The sequence below is a fragment of the Opisthocomus hoazin genome, chromosome 9, assembly GCF_030867145.1.
Source record: "Opisthocomus hoazin isolate bOpiHoa1 chromosome 9, bOpiHoa1.hap1, whole genome shotgun sequence".
NCBI classification, from domain to species: domain Eukaryota; kingdom Metazoa; phylum Chordata; class Aves; order Opisthocomiformes; family Opisthocomidae; genus Opisthocomus; species Opisthocomus hoazin.
Window position 1 is genome coordinate 44,772,785 of NC_134422.1, and position 15,253 is coordinate 44,788,037.

Below are 15,253 nucleotides of genomic sequence, written 5' to 3' on the forward strand. Positions count from 1 at the left end.
TACTTCCAGGCAAGTGCTGCAGGGAAGTAACACAAGTAACACTGTGACTGGTCAGGTCATCCCTCCACTGGGGTGTTTCACAGTCTGGCTTCAGGCACCTAATTCTGGTGATTACAGGGCTGAAGGCTCCTGCAGAGTCAGTGGGACACCTATGCCTTCCTGACAACTTGGGCACCAAGGCTGCTGGCTTAGGCACCCGAGCTGGACATGTGAAGCTAAACAGTGAGACTAGCTTCTTTAGCCCAGGGTCTAGTCCAGCCACAGAGCAAAAGTACCACTGCTGCTAACTAAAGGAAATGCCTCTTCAGATGTTTCTTTAGTGATGAGCACATACCAGCACCCTGAAAGCATGGTGGAAGTCATCAAAAGATGAGCATTAACACAGCTTCAACATTCTGGGACTGCTAGCCATTATCAGAAACTCTTCCAGCCAACCACAGCCTTTTATTTTTGAGTTGGCTGGTGTCACTGAGAGCTGTCTCTGAATCTTTCCACTCCTTTTCGGATGCCGCTGCAGGCGCAGGAAGGCTGCAGTCCTAAACAATCCCGCATACAGGTATAGAATATTTTTTTCTTCCTATGCCTTTCCACCTGTTGATGAATTAAGAGCTTGTGCAAAAAGAAACACTCTAAGATATCAAGCCTCATCTGTTCACACACGCTGCTACAGCCCAGAATCTGCTGCTCTGCAGAGTGCCCCTCTCCGGAGCCCTGGGAACCGCAGTGAGGAAGACGATGAGGCTGCTCAGCCTATACACTGCTTGAGCAAGAATAGGTGCCAAAGCCAGAGTCAGGATCCCAGGACCTGATGTATCATAGTGTATTGTTGGCTGTGTTTGTTTTGGTGGCTTTTGGTAATTTTTCTTCTAGGTTTTTGTCCCTCTATTTAATTATCCTTTTCATTACTGATTTCTTGACTTAATCTGAATGTGCATAAATCTCCACCATAGATTTATCATCTCTATAGAAAGCGCTTTCAGAGTGGTTGTGCAGCTTCCCAGAAAAGGGACACTGTTGGAAAAAGCAGCTTTCAGATTCAACAATAAGCCTACTATCATGCTGATTTCTGCCAAGCTTTCCCTCACTTCTTTCCCATTTACTTACAAGAGTGAGCTCAAGGCTTCTTTTTGTTTGTTTTTGAACTTCAGTCATTCTTAAGTGTTTACCACCCTGCTCAAGTCCACTCACTGTGAAACATTAGACACTGCAAGATACTTCTGCATCGCTTCTGGAATCAGAAAACACTCAGGTTCTTTTTTCAACTGCATGTTTCTGGAAGGTTTTAACCAGCCTGTTTTCTAATCCTAAAGAAAACCAAAAAGCAAAAATAAAAATATTTCTTAGAATATTGTACTTTGACTGTCACAGTCACTTGAGGGCATTGTATTTTAAATGAATGTGGGATCTCAGAGCAGCAGTTGAAATTATCTTTGTTATAAATAATCTCATTGCCAAAAAGATTGTTGTTTATATAGTATATATTCTGCATGCTCATAACCATTTAATCAAATTCAGGCCTTGTCTGAGCAAACATAATGCCCATTAAATTGTGTGTGGGTTGTGAATTATCCTTTCCGAACTTAACCTGTAGTTTTGAGATACAAAAAAGCTGTCTTGATTTTTTTTTTTTTTGCCTGTAATCACACGTGCGAATGTAGGGGCTTATATATTTCTAAAAATTTTCTGAATGTTGAATACAACTTTGTGCTGATAACAAGTAGAAAAACAGCCTCTCCAGGTTTTTGGTCCGCTGTGACTGACTGACAGAATTTTTTTTATAGTTATTGTGAACATTCTTTTTCTTCTTTCCGTGTTGATACTCTATATAACACTCCTTATGACTCCACATAGATCTCTTGAAAGGACCTTCTGTCTCTTCTTTTCTTGGCCACTTTCTCCTAAGCCAAGCATGTAAACATCTATCTCCTGAAGACACATATCCCTGTTAATCGCTTCTGGTGCCTCTCTTTGAACTTCTTTCCATTAACATTGCAGTTTTTAACTGCAGCTAACAAAAGCCAGGGTAAAAGATTATTATCACCCTGCTCCTGGCTGAAAAGAGCCATGTTACGTTTATGCCCCTGAGTAGCAGCTGCTGCACAACACAAGCTACGTGATTTGCTGTTTACCGTATCTTCACCCTCAGATCTTTTGCCAGAATACTGTGACTGTGCCAGTTTATTTCTGAAATTCTGTGTTGAATCAATTTCCACCTGTTGCGAGCCAGAAACAGTTTTGTGCCAGGGGAATTTCAAAAGATTTAGTTTGTTGCCAATTAACAAACTTTTAATGGCTGATTCTGGTGTTGAAACCAACCAATGAACACAGGCTTAGCGAGACAGACCTCGGCTCTCCGCCAGCGCCTGTCCCTCCGGCTGCGTGGTCTCCAGTCCCGTCACCGCACGTGGCACCCGGCCCTGCTGGTGAGGCAGCCGGCCTCACCCGGCAGCAGGAGGGGAGGCTTCGCAGCGCGTGCGCTGGGCAGACAACGCGCGCAGACCTGCATCTCGTCTCTGCAGCTGGGAAGCTCTCTGGGAAGCTCTCTGTGCCATCTCTTTCTCTGCTGCTGTCGCTTACTGGTAAGCCAGGAAAAACGGCCGTGACCTGCTTTAGGTAGCACTGTGAAACTGCTTGCCGAGAAGCAGCCCCAGAGGACATGGTGGTACTGATCTAACCCAAGCTTTGAGGTCTGTCAGCCCTGTGGGAGCAGTAGCTGTTCGAAGCAGCAAGGCGATAGAACAATTTCACAGGGATATATTCTATTACCTTTGCATTCAGTTGGTTCCTGTCCCACCCGTAGCCCTCAGGAAAGCACTAGTAATCAAGCGGCACAATGTGTGGCAGCCCGTTCTTCCCCTTCAGATCAATGTATCTGCAAACGTGTTGTGACATCCCTCTGGAATACTGCAGCTCGACAGCTGATGTTAGAGAATGACACACCAGTTTTCAAGGTCCTTCTCATGGCAGGTCACCAGTTGCTGGACCTTCAATATCAACTAAATCTCAGTTAAAAAAAAATCTTTAAAGAGAAGAGTTGGCAATATTTTTAGCACAGGTCATTTCAGTGGTCTGTCTGCAGGGAAGTTTCACAAACTGAGAAGAATAATAGATTACAGTGCCAAAATGGAGACAGGGTGGTTGAAGACAGCAAGAAATAGTTAAGGCACCTTTACTGCCAAGGTCACTACATTGCACAGTTACACCTGGTGTATCTCATAATCTTTGTCATGCACACTGAGGCTTGGAAATTCCTTTCTTCTTTTGCAGATGGGAAACTGAGACCAAGAGAAATTGAGTTGTCTGTGGTCACATCAGAAATATGACCATGGTTGTATAGTAAATATTGTGACCTGAGGATTTAATGCAAAAGCCAAAGTCAGGGCTCTGACCAGGCCATCTTGCTTCTAACATAGCCCAAAGGTTCCAACTGCGATGCTTGATTGCTATTGATTACCATTTTACCTTTATCCATGAATAACTTATACAGAGGAACAGAACACTGCAACATGTGTTGATGGTAAGGTTCATGCTGCTATTTGGCATAAACAGAAAATGAGAACTGAACTCTGGGCAGCTGGTGTCCTCTTTTTGAAAATGTAGGCTCAGCATACAGCCAAATATAGTGCAGATCAATGCAGATTTGCACATTTGCTCCAAAAATGAAAAAGCTGGTGGAGTAATGCTAAAACTCCTTCATCACTGAAGTGGAATCTGTGGCACCACGTCTGGAGATCAGCATCTACATGTTAGCCCTTTATTCCTCAGAAGAAAGTTGGCAGATGTTGCATCAGCCTTTGTGTGAAGGGCTCCTGTTTCCTGAAGATTCATTCGAGGCAGCTATTCACCATCCTCACTGCAGAATATTCATAATCCCTTCTATGTTCCCTTTCCAGCCTCTACTGTCATTTGCTGTGCGTGGCAGTTTCCTTGTGTCAGCTTTTGCATGCACCTGTAGGCTTCCCAGACCTGTTTTTCCTTTTCTATTTGCTTACAACTCAGCCTAGTATTTAGCGTTTTCCTCACTTGTGTTTAGTACCCGGATGACTCACCCTCAAAACTGTCCAAATACACCATTTCTCACCAACAGTGGTGGATGAAAAAACCCCCCAGGAATTAATGAATTTCAGTGTACACAGGGTACAAAAAATTTATTGGAAAATACATTAAAAGTAGACCACAATTTTTATTTAACTTTTGTAAATAAATTTACGGTTCGTCCTAAATAATTAACTTTCTTTGTATCACTAATTTTTAAAAAATCAGAAGTAAATATATGGAATGAAGTTGAAGCTGAGGCTTTTCTTCCCACTACACTGTCACAGAAAAACCTAAGCTATTTCTGGTTGTTCTTATTTTTAGATTGTTCTCCATATACCATCTACCATCACTGAAATTAATGAGAAAATAAAAGGAGCGACCTTTGACTGAGCACATACAGTTTATACATGAGCTAAACAGCAGGATCCTTTTTCATTCTTCTTTTTCCCACATTCTCTTTCTCCCTGCTCTCCCCCATCCAAATATAATTTGTAAAGCCTTTAGAGCCTTTCACCCTATGTGTTTCCACCGTGCTCCTTCAGATGAGTCTCAGGTCCACGATTCACATCTGTTCTCTTGTGCTGAAAGGTCAGCGGCACCCTTGTTTTATGAATATAATGCACCACTCTCTTGAACTTCAGAATCGTTTCCAGAATTCCCGGGCAAAATTTGTACAGCTCAGGATGCACATGCATGTCAGCGATACTATCAAGAGCACTTTCAGAGCACCAGTACCAGCCTGGACGTTCAAGGTTACATTGTTTAAGATCAGCCAGGACTTACTGAAGATCTGAACGGTTTTGAAGGTATGATTCCAAATGAAATGTGAATTCTGAACCTGCGGCCTCACCGCAGCACTGAACACCTAGCTCGTGCCTGGCTTTCTGCAGCAGGCGGACAAGTCCCGTCGGCAGACCCCGCGAAGCCACGGCAGCTCCGCGGAGCAGACGCTGCCCGCGGTCACGCAGCGCTGCGTGCGGTGATGCCGGGGTGGGTCTCCACCAGCCTACCCGCCTGCTGCGAGGGGATGCTGCCGGCTCCGCCACGCTTCGCGGGGCGTCGGGTGTGTACACGATGTGGCTCTGGCTTGAGTTGTTTTCTGTACTGCGGCTTGGGAATCCTTCGTTGAAAATAACAAGGGCCGAGTGCTGCTTCCAGACTGTGTTCGGGGGGGGGGAGAAGCTGTTTTCCTGGCTGCGGGTAGGGAGCTCGGGCCGAGGAGCGTTATGACCAAGACAGCGTCCTTGGCGTTGGAGGGAGCAGAGGCATGCAACGACTTTGAGAGGAAATGCGATGATTTTCCAGTGCTTGTGGCTCACCCTGCTAACAAAGGTATGGACTGATGCGTGTTTGGGCTAAGGGAAAGGCTGATGACCGCGCAAGGCACCGACGCTGACGGTAAATCCAGATTACAGTTGTTTACGGCAAATCTGCTCTGCTCTGTGTTCAGTTCCAAGCATGCGGCGGCACCTCCACCTGCCAGCGTTATGTAAGTGGACGGTTGTTGACTGCTCCTGCAGCTTTGCGTGAACCGCCCTGGTCGTGTCTTTCCTTCGGTGCCTCCAGGCCGCGCCTCGGAACACCGGTGACCGGAAAGGCGGCGGTTAGCGTACCCGCGGGCAGGCAGGAAGGCTGCCGGGCCGGCGGCGGGCCGCGCTGCTGAGCGGCGCTCGGGGGCCGCCGGTGCCGCCTCGCCCCCCGCCGCGGGACGGGTGACCGCGGCGCCGCTGTTGCTGTGGGCGGGGCCCGCCGCGGACGTTACTGGGGCGGGCCCGGGGCGGTGCGCGCGCCTGCAGGGGCGGGGCGGGTTCTCGCGCGCGAGGCACCTACGCCACCCGCTACCGGCCGCGCCGCGCCCCGCCGCCGTCTCCCCACTCTCCGCCGCGGCGGCCCGGCCGCCTCCAGGTAAGGCGCGGCCCCGCCGCGCCCTGCCCTCCTCTCCGCGGCACCGGGCCCCGGGCGCTGCCTGCCGGGGTCCCGGGGCGGGCGGGCGGTTGCTGCGCTGCCGCGCGGCGCCTCACCACCCCCCCCCCCCCCCCCCCACCCCGCCCGCTGCTCCAACGCTTCGGTCCCGGCGCCGAGAGCTGGCTGCGGGCCCCTCCTGGTGGCACCGCGCCCGGTGAGCGCCGGGACCGGCTCCGCCAGCCCCCGGGCGGTGCCGCGCCGCTGCGGGCTGCTCGGTAACGGCGTCGGGCTCGGGCGGCTGGCGGTGGGGGGGGCCGGGGCCCCGCGGGGGCCAGGGGTGCCGGGCCCGCTGCGTCCCGGCGTTTGTCCGCGCCGGGTGGGGGGCTGCGGGGGGGCAGGGACGAGGTTCTGTTTTGGGGGCGTTTTTAACGTTTGTTGCTGTCTTTTACCGTGCGTGAGAAATTTAATCTTCCGGTGTGGAATCCGTTGATAAGCAGCGGCAGCTGGCAACCTTCTTTTATTCTCGGTGGGAGCGCACAGTGCTGCTTTTGTTGGGCTGCAGAGGAAGAGTGTAAGCTCCTTCCCCGCCCTCAGCCTCGCCGCCCTGAGGTGTGAATCGCCTGCGCTACCGGATTTGTTTCCTTTAGCAGAGCTAAGAGGCACCGCGGAAAATCCATCCGTTTCATTCAGGGTCACGTTCCCCCGGACAGATTTGGTTGGTTTCAGCTTGACAAGGTGCTTCAAGGCAACCAGTGATCTTCCGTCGGAATTCTTTCCTGCTTTTAAGTTTGAGTTACCGCTGTCTGTATAGAGCATCTTTCTTCTGTTTCCGTGAGCTCCTTGATGCAGTCATAAAGTGTTTTCCAAGATGTGATGATTCGAGGGAGGCAAACTAAAAACTTCCCCAACAGAAAGTGGAAAAGGCTGCTGTGCGTAGAACGTCAAGGTTAACTAGCGACGTGTTTGCACTGGCCGAGGAAAAAAAACCCTGGGTGCTAACCTGTTGAATGCCACTAACTGGAGTCTTGCAGCTGCTGTGAGCAGGGCGCCGCGCCCTTGCCGTGATTGTTTCCCTGAACGCAGTCAAACCGTGTAAAAGCAGAACGATTTCCAGGTCAGGACAGGTTGATGAAGTTTGCGAGGCGCCATCGTGGCCTGCGGGAGCTGAGCGCTGCTGCTGAGCTGGGAGTGTTCTCCTGCTAGCTGGGTGATGGGAGCTGAAGTGGGTTCGCCCTTTATGAGAACAGCAGGATCTGTTAAATGCAAGGAGACGCCAATCAAGATAAGGCTTGTCCTGTGTCAGGTGCTGTACAAATCTTTAAGGAGGTAAGGTCACAACTCTGGGAAATTTACTGTGTAAGACAGTGTTAGGATTAAGATGAAGTGAATTAAGTACCCTTCAAAGCGTTCTCAGGGTTGTCCTTAAATGAAGGGTCTCTTTCCACAGTCCATATGCCCAGGTTGATGTCTGAGGAGGAACATATGCTTGAGAGTTACTGTTTTGTCTGACATATAAGAATGAGCCTGAAAACTGAACGCAAGCGTCTGCAAGTACTTGCTGTGTTGAGGGAGGTTTGGTTCCAAATATAGGTCGGTTTTTCTTATCTAGTCTTTCTTGCTCAGAGAAACGGAAATGAGGCTATGTCAGGACACCTTCCTGCCGTTTCTCAAATTTTGAGGAAATAGCTGTCTGGAATAGAAATCAGTTTGGGCCTGTTTTTAAGAGAAAGCACAGCAAGGTTCCAGCGACCTGCAGTGTGTTTTATATTTTCTTTGAGCTTGCTTCTGGCAATGGTGGAAGTACTGAAGCTGTGACCGCTGAAGCCAGTGGTTGTAGGTGACCCGTGTTTGGTATTAGGCTGTTACACTTGTGTTCCTTTGTGTTGCCTCTGTTGTTGTTCTAGGGACTATATTTCCTAGCATGTTTTCAGGGCCCACGTCTTACAGGTCTTTGGACACTGTCAAGTATTGCTGGTTGTGCAGAATACAAAAAAAATCCTCAGTCACTTCCTCAAAACAATCTGGTGTGGTGCTTTACACATCTAAAGGAAAGGTCAAACTCCACTTTTCACTCTGCACTGGAGGATAAAAGTAAAGTTGCGTAACGATTTGGAGCAGAAGACCCAGGAGCAGTGAGGCTTTGCACAAAGATCAAGGGAAGGAAAATAACTTATAGTTAAGTGTTAATATTAACTACAAGTTAATTACAATTAAGGATTTTATTGTCCATGTTATTCTGGGGAAATAAGACTCCATACCTATGGCTGGTGCTACTGTCTCCTCTGTCGTCCGTGTTTTTCTGCACTGTCCTAAGCCTTCAGTTTCTGTCTTCTTCCTCCTGCCTTTTCGTCCCCCCTCGCATGCTTCACCAGCTTTCCCTTGCAGTTTTCTCCTTCGTGTGAAAAAAGGAACAGTAGTCATTGTTAACTTTGATAGCAAAGTGCTTTTATTTTAGACTAGGCACCTTCCTCTGCTAAATGCTGTTTGAAAGTAACGCTCTGTAGTGTGGTTGTATCAAAGAATTTGGCCTTGAACTTCACTGAGATTAGCAGGGGGCTGTGCAGTTCACATCTCTGCCCTGTTAGTTTCTGAGCACCTCGAGCTTCAAGAAGACGGTCCAGCCTTGTTTTGCCTCTGCTTTGCGTCTGCAGGATTCTCTTTACAGTCGCAAGGACGATAAGCTTGTGTTTTACAGTGTGAGATGGTGGGGTGTGTAGTTACCCTGGGGGGTGTATTTGGCGCAGCAGGACTCTTACTTCTGGTACGTATCTGAAAGTGGCGTCGTGGGTGATTCCCGCAGCGCAGACTTTGGCCCTGGCAGTGCTGTCTCGCAACAGGCCGAAGACCAGCTACTTGCCTGGTGGCGTTGTCATCCAGCTGGTACCCTGACCAATGGTGTGTGCAGAATATCTTTCTTAATTTCAGGAGGGGTTGTGGGAGCACAAGGAATATAAATTCTGGGATGTGGCAAGAAGCTGGAGAGTGAAAACTGACATTTTTTGACTGTTTAGTTTCACAGCACGTGGGTGGAACAGATGGGCAAAGAGGGCAAGTCTGACAGCTGTGACTTTTGTTTCTGAGTGGAAATGCAGTAATTCCCTGGTTCTGGATATGGATTAGAAGTAACCTGGTTTTGCTAATTAGCCCCCACTGTCTTTCCTGCTGAAAGCTTGTCCACGTGAAGTTTGTTTGGAAACTCTGTAATGAAATCATGTGCGCAAATCCTATTTTGGGTGTGTGTGCATTTGCGTGTAAAACCTGAGAAATGAAAATGTGATTGGGGCTGCTGGAGAAGTGAAACATTTCTTACTGCTGAGAAGTCGTCGGCAGATGTGATCAGCCCTTTTTTGTGAGAGACTTCAGAAACAGAATTCAAAATTAAAAAGTCAAATGCTGGTTTCTCAATATAAAAGAATATCTTTTTGTTGAGTAGGCCTCCATATATTTTGTGGATGATGGTGAATTTGCTCAATTACTAAAGAGGTTATTAAGCAGCAGTGACAACGCCTTCATTTATTATCCCAGTGCAATTATAGATTTACTAGATCTTGCACCAAAAAAGTTTCTGATTATTTTCTGTTTAGACAAGGCAAATAGTGCCACAGACCCTAATTACGGTTCTAGAATAAAGTCGAAACTCTGCATGTGTTTAAACTTGTCTCGTAAAACAACAATAATATAGAATGCGTGATGATCTGTTTGTAATACGAAGGAGACTAATCTAAAAACATGCTCTGCGTATACACAGTAGGAAAGGGTTGTGGCATAACATTTTTAAAGCCTGTTCTTTTCTTGGTTTGCTCTTAACTGAAGCTATACAGTTTCTTCAAAAGCCATGAGTTACAAATGAATCTGCAATACTTTGTGGCTCCTTGTCCTTTTCCTTCAGACAAAAGGCCCTTTCAATCCATTGTGGAACAGTCACCGATTTTCATGTGGTTATTCAAGAAAAAGATAGTGATTTGCCTTCATAATAGGCCTTTCAGTACTCTCTCTAGTGGTTTGTCGGCTGAAAAAATGCTTATGGCTGCATACTGTGTCCGGTGTTTAAATTACTGATGAATTGAATCTCCCAAGTGTTGAAAAGGTAGGAGTTCAAATGGCAAAGAAGCCTCACCTGTTTGTGAATACCAGTGTGCTGCTGCCCAGAATTTGGGACAGATCTTGGCCTGTGTAAACCGGTACGGTTTTATTTGGTGTTCATTGACTGCAGGTTTGTTCTATTTCTGTTTTTTAAAAGTGGTGACTTAAACCTGGAGCTTCTGTGAACTGTGCTTCTAAGAGGGCTGATGCCATTTTATCTTCCGAGGGGTGTCGAGCAATGTTATCTGTGCTGTGCATGGCCCAGCAGACTGTGAGTGTGATTTCTTCGGAGGTGACTATCCTTGAAAATTGTGGGTGTGTTTTGAGTTAGGATTGAAGAAGCTGCTACCACTGTTGTGTTGCCAGCGCAGTCTCGCTGAGCTGTTATCCTTCTGTGCTGGTAAGGCCAACCTGCCTGGCAGCATTTCAAAATAAACACCCCACATCCAGGGCAGGTAGGCTGGTGTTTGTTGTCCCAACCTTATGGAAACTCCATGCAAGGATTTACGGTGTTTGACTGAATCTTAGCTGGAACAGCACCCAAATACAGTGTTTGTGCTATGAGACATTTCTGAATGATGGTAGCTCTTCAGGATCCTGCTTGGTTTTGTCAGAAATCTGTTCAGCGCTGAGGTGTCTGCCCGAGTGCTCTCTGTGGCACGTGGCTTCTGTCGCTGCCGAAGACTGATGCATGCTGACAGCTAATGAGGTGGCAGTCAGGACTCGAGGCTTTCTTACTGGTTTAGGTACAACTGCCAAGAAAGAGTATTTGGTCTTCAGATGACTCTAAGCTCAAGCATGGACTCAAATGGTTGTTTCAGACTGAATTACTTCCTTAGTAATATATAAAACCGGCTTTCAATATGTACTGTCCTATGCACATCTAGTTTGTGGATTCCACTTGAGCACTGTGCTTAAACTACCCTCTTTTAGTATTTAAATTACAGTGCTGTGTATGGTTCTCTGTGTAAAATGAAATGCAGTAAAAGCCTTGCACGTGCAGTCTGGGTGTGGTGGTACTTCTGAGTGGGAATGTATTCAGATTGTGGTTTCTGCTAGCAGTGGAAAAACCTACAAGTCCCAAAATGTCAGCACTGGGAGACTTTTTTCTGTGTTGAGGGAGGGAATAACTATCTCGTGCAGGAATACTAGCCTGTGAAGAATTTGATTTACTGATCTTTAGGACTCTGAATGAAATGTTGCCTTTTTTTGTAATTCTGTTTTCCAATAATAACTTAGTGCTGGCTAGAAATTGTTTTGAGTTGGCTGGTTTGTTAAGCTGCTGGCATGAAGCTGTGCTTTGGTGTTAGGATCAGAGCTTATGCTCCTTGCTCTGGAGTTGTTGAGGGAAGGGATGGTGCGGAGATAGACTGAGTGCACAGCACTCCGGTGGAGGGAGGCTTCCCCATCTGTTCCTGCAGCTCCTGAGGTTTCGCGTGGACTGCAGCCGCTTCGTTACCAGAGTCAAAGAAGAAAACCTACTTCTCATTAAAATCCTCAAAGAACTTGAGGGTTTCTTCCTCCACAGTAGCCAAATTTTGTTGTGTACAAAGCCTGTGGGAGCCTGAAAGGATTGAATGATTCATCTGGCCAACAGAGAGGCAGCCAGGTCTGAAACATCAGGAAGGGACAGCAGAAAGGAGTCGGCAGATCAGGTATGCTCTCGGATGCACAGAGCTGTAGCATGGGTAGGGCAAGAGGTGTGTCTGCTGGTGGCGCCCCAAAGAGGTCTGCAGCACGAGGTGGGCTAGAGGAGCCACTGTGGCTGTGCAAGGAGAGTGCCTGGGTGCTCACAGTAGTGAAGAGAGCAGAAGATGGTGGTTGGCAGGAGCCCTGCAGAGGGAGGAGGGTCGGGGTAATACAAGATGAGTGGTTCCCTGGACCTGGTGGGGGTTTCCTGGAGTTTGGCCATTTGGTTAAGGATCTAATGGAAATGATGGGCTTGCAGCAGTTCGTATGTTACTGATTTAGAGCTAGATCGTCTTGGGGCTTATGCTCACTGACATCCACAAGCACAGAGTTTGGCCCATTATCATTGCCTCCTTGTCACTCAGTAAAAACAATTTTCCCTTTTGTTATCAGTTGCTAAAACCACACACCTGTCTTTAATATCCGTGCTCTTGTGCCTTGTTGATCCTACGTATGCTGATTCTTTACTGAATTGCTGGTGGATTGGAAGGTTTTACAGGTGACTAGAGAAAGTGATTGGCACAGAGTTGAAAATGATAGCCGCACTGACTTTTTTTAGTGTGTTAATTATTATTTAATCCTAAAGGAAGTAAAATAAATATCAAAACTGATGTTTTGGGGAAACCTTGAGCCTGAGCAACCAGCTTTACATCAGAAGGGCTCTGACTCCCTACTGTTTATCTTTGTGTGAAAGAGGACTATGGAAAATGGTGTAATTTTTCTGCCATGTGCTGAAGACAGGAAGTCCTCAACATCAATGGAGTTACACTTTTGTGATACTGGGGTAAAGTCGGTATCTTGCCTTATGATCTTTTTAATATTTACATTAAATTATCTTTTTTGTTGTGTAGTTATTTTTTACATGAAGCTGACTGGGCTTTTTGATACGAGATGGTACTAATGGTGTGCTGTTGGGTCTGCATCACAACATGGCCTGTAACGTCACATTTTTTTCATGTCACGAGAAACACAAGCCTTTCACATGTCTCAAATAGGTGCAGTCTAGGTCCTGTGCAGCTTAGTTTCTGGGGATGGGATATTTCAAACTATGGTCCTGTCAGAGCTCTGTATGTATTGAAAGTTTTGCAGCCCTTTTGATGTGAGTAGGAGTCTGGCTTTATGTCCTTAGCCGAGAATACGGCGTGAGAGACACAGCTGTGGAGCAGCTGCAGCAGTGTGCTGCCTTTCACTCCACTGGTCCCGTATTTGTGTAGTGCTCAGTCCTGAAAATTCTGGCCTTTCTGTAAGATGGTTCACAGTCCACAGAGTGTTTTGGGTTGAAGGGTACTCTAGAAGTGTTGTATTTTATTTACTAGCAAAGAGAGTAAGCCTACAAACCCAAGGAAGTTCTGAACAAGGGCAGGTATTTGACAGTCTGGAAAGTCACTCTGCTGTTGCTTAATCTGGCAACAAGTGGTTATGTACGTAAATTCATCCATTGCACTGCCATCCCTTGACAAAGAATGATGGACTGCCTTTCTCTGTGCGAACGGAGTGAGCTGAGGTTCCTGTGTCAGCATTTTAACACGTGATTCCCTCAAGTTACACTGTGTCTGACCCTGATTATTTTGCATAATACCCCGTAGATGAGGAAAGGCTGGAAACTTTTGTCTGGCTGGTGTTGGATTTTCAGAGATGTTGAGTGCAGAAAGCTTTAATTCGAACTGTGTACAGTCAGATCCTCTGAAAATCAGGCTGTAGGTGAATGGTGGTACTCCACAAAGCGTTTGAGTGAAAATTGCCAAAAAGCAAAACCAGATATATTCAGCTATAACAAGGGACTTGTTAAATGGAAGAGGGATCATCTTGCAGTTGCACACTCTATTGAACTGCAAAAAAGTTAGGCATTACCACTGTTGCATCATATTAAAGGAATGAAGAAATGTAAATGCAATCATTAATTAAACTGAATAGTACACCTTTAAATTATGGTTCATTCTTCCTTTTGGAGAGTAGCTCAGCCTGATAGCAAAAATTCCTCTTCTGTAAAATAAAAAATACTCAAGATTGCTGTTACTTATGACAAAACCCAGACATTTTGTATCATGGCATGTTGTTCATTCTGGGCTGAACTTGGCCTGCCACGCTCTGCATCCTCACTGAGCTGCCTGTGTGAAGCTGGAGCCCAGCTCTTCAGAAGCGGTTTAAGAGAAGATGATCAAACAACGTTGTAGCAAGGGCTGTTCTGAGCTGTAAGGCAGGAGTGTGATGAGGGTGCTTCGCCACACGTGTGTGAGAGCGGTCTCTTGCAAAGCTGCATTCCTGCATTCCCCAGGCACGGGATCTGCTGCAACGGGCGCCACGGGGCAGCCGGAATGCTCTGGATGACTGCTGCTGGGTGGGCTGGGTTTGCTGGATTTTGTCCTTAAGCAGATTGGGTACCAGGCTCCATAAAAACCTTTGCATTTTGCTAGTTTAGGATTTTTCTGGGAGGTACCTCCCGGGCTGTTACACACTACATTTCTGGACATTTTCAGATTGCAGTACTGGCCACAGATAAGAGCTTTGGGAAGGAATCTGCTGTTAATTGAAATGGAAAATATAGGGATACACTACATAGGCTCTTGAACAGCAGGTGGACTCCTTAAGAGACAGGCCATAAATTATTTAACCTGCCATGTTAATTCAAGTGTAGAAGGGTACCTGTTCATGGATTAAAGTTAAAAAACAAATAAATGAGAAACACCACCCCAAACCCACAACCAACCAACCCGCCCCCACCCCCCAAAAAAACCCCCCAAAAACCAAAAAAACATCAGAAAACCACACGCACACAAAAGTATACAAAAAAACTGTGTGTCACTAAAGGAAACATCTAAAGAGCAGTCAGATGGTGGTGATGGAAGTGGAATATATCACCCACTCACACTCAGCACTATTTGAACTCTGCTGTGCAAGATTTCCAGCACATGTCATGTAGTACAAAGAAGTCTAAGTAGTGTGTGATCTGTCTTGTTATACATACAGAGGTGATAGAATGGTTTGGGTTGGAAGGGAGCTTACAGACCCCATCCAGTTCCAACAGCTCTGCCATGGGCAGGGACCCCTTTCACCAGACAAGGTTGCTCCAAGTCCCAGCCAACCTGGCCTTCAGCACTGGCAGGGAGGGGGCAGCCACAGCTTCCCTGGGTGACCTGTGCCAGGACCTCACCACCCTCACAGTAAAGAATTTCTGCCTTGTATCTAATCTTAATCTACCCTCTTTCACTTTAAAGCCATGACCCCTTATCTTATCACTCCATGCCCTTGTAAAAAGTCACTCTCCAAGAAGATGAAGACAGTATGATTTACTGTGGTCGAACTCTGTATGCTTTCATATGTCAGAGTTTTAAATCATCTTGTAGCTTCTTCATTGAAAGAGTCTCCCAGATTTGCCTTCCCACAGCTTGATCCTGCCTCAGGATCAACCTAGAAGGAGGAATGGGGCCCAACCCTTGCCTGTTTCTAGCTGTCTCCCCAGTTTGTTTAGAGCACTCTTTCCATGTTAAGGATGTAGGCTGAAACCTGGAGCCATCCAGGAGTGTATTTGCTTTTGATT

The 15,253-nt window shown here is 46.8% G+C and overlaps 1 protein-coding gene across 4 annotated transcripts in view; it reads left to right on the forward strand.

The window, feature by feature from the left end:
- The first annotated feature begins 5,841 nt into the window (after positions 1 to 5,841).
- SPATS2L (spermatogenesis associated serine rich 2 like) overlaps positions 5,842 to 15,253 on the forward strand; it is an 83,824-nt gene continuing 74,412 nt past the window's right edge. The window contains exon 1 of one of the 4 annotated variants that reach the window (XM_075429746.1): positions 5,842 to 5,943. The gene's annotated coding sequence lies outside the window, so the exon portion shown is untranslated. Of the gene's footprint in view, positions 5,944 to 6,107; positions 6,158 to 7,249; positions 7,270 to 15,253 lie in introns of those variants that run through there. The other 3 variants (XM_075429751.1, XM_075429749.1, XM_075429750.1) reach the window with 3 other exon arrangements.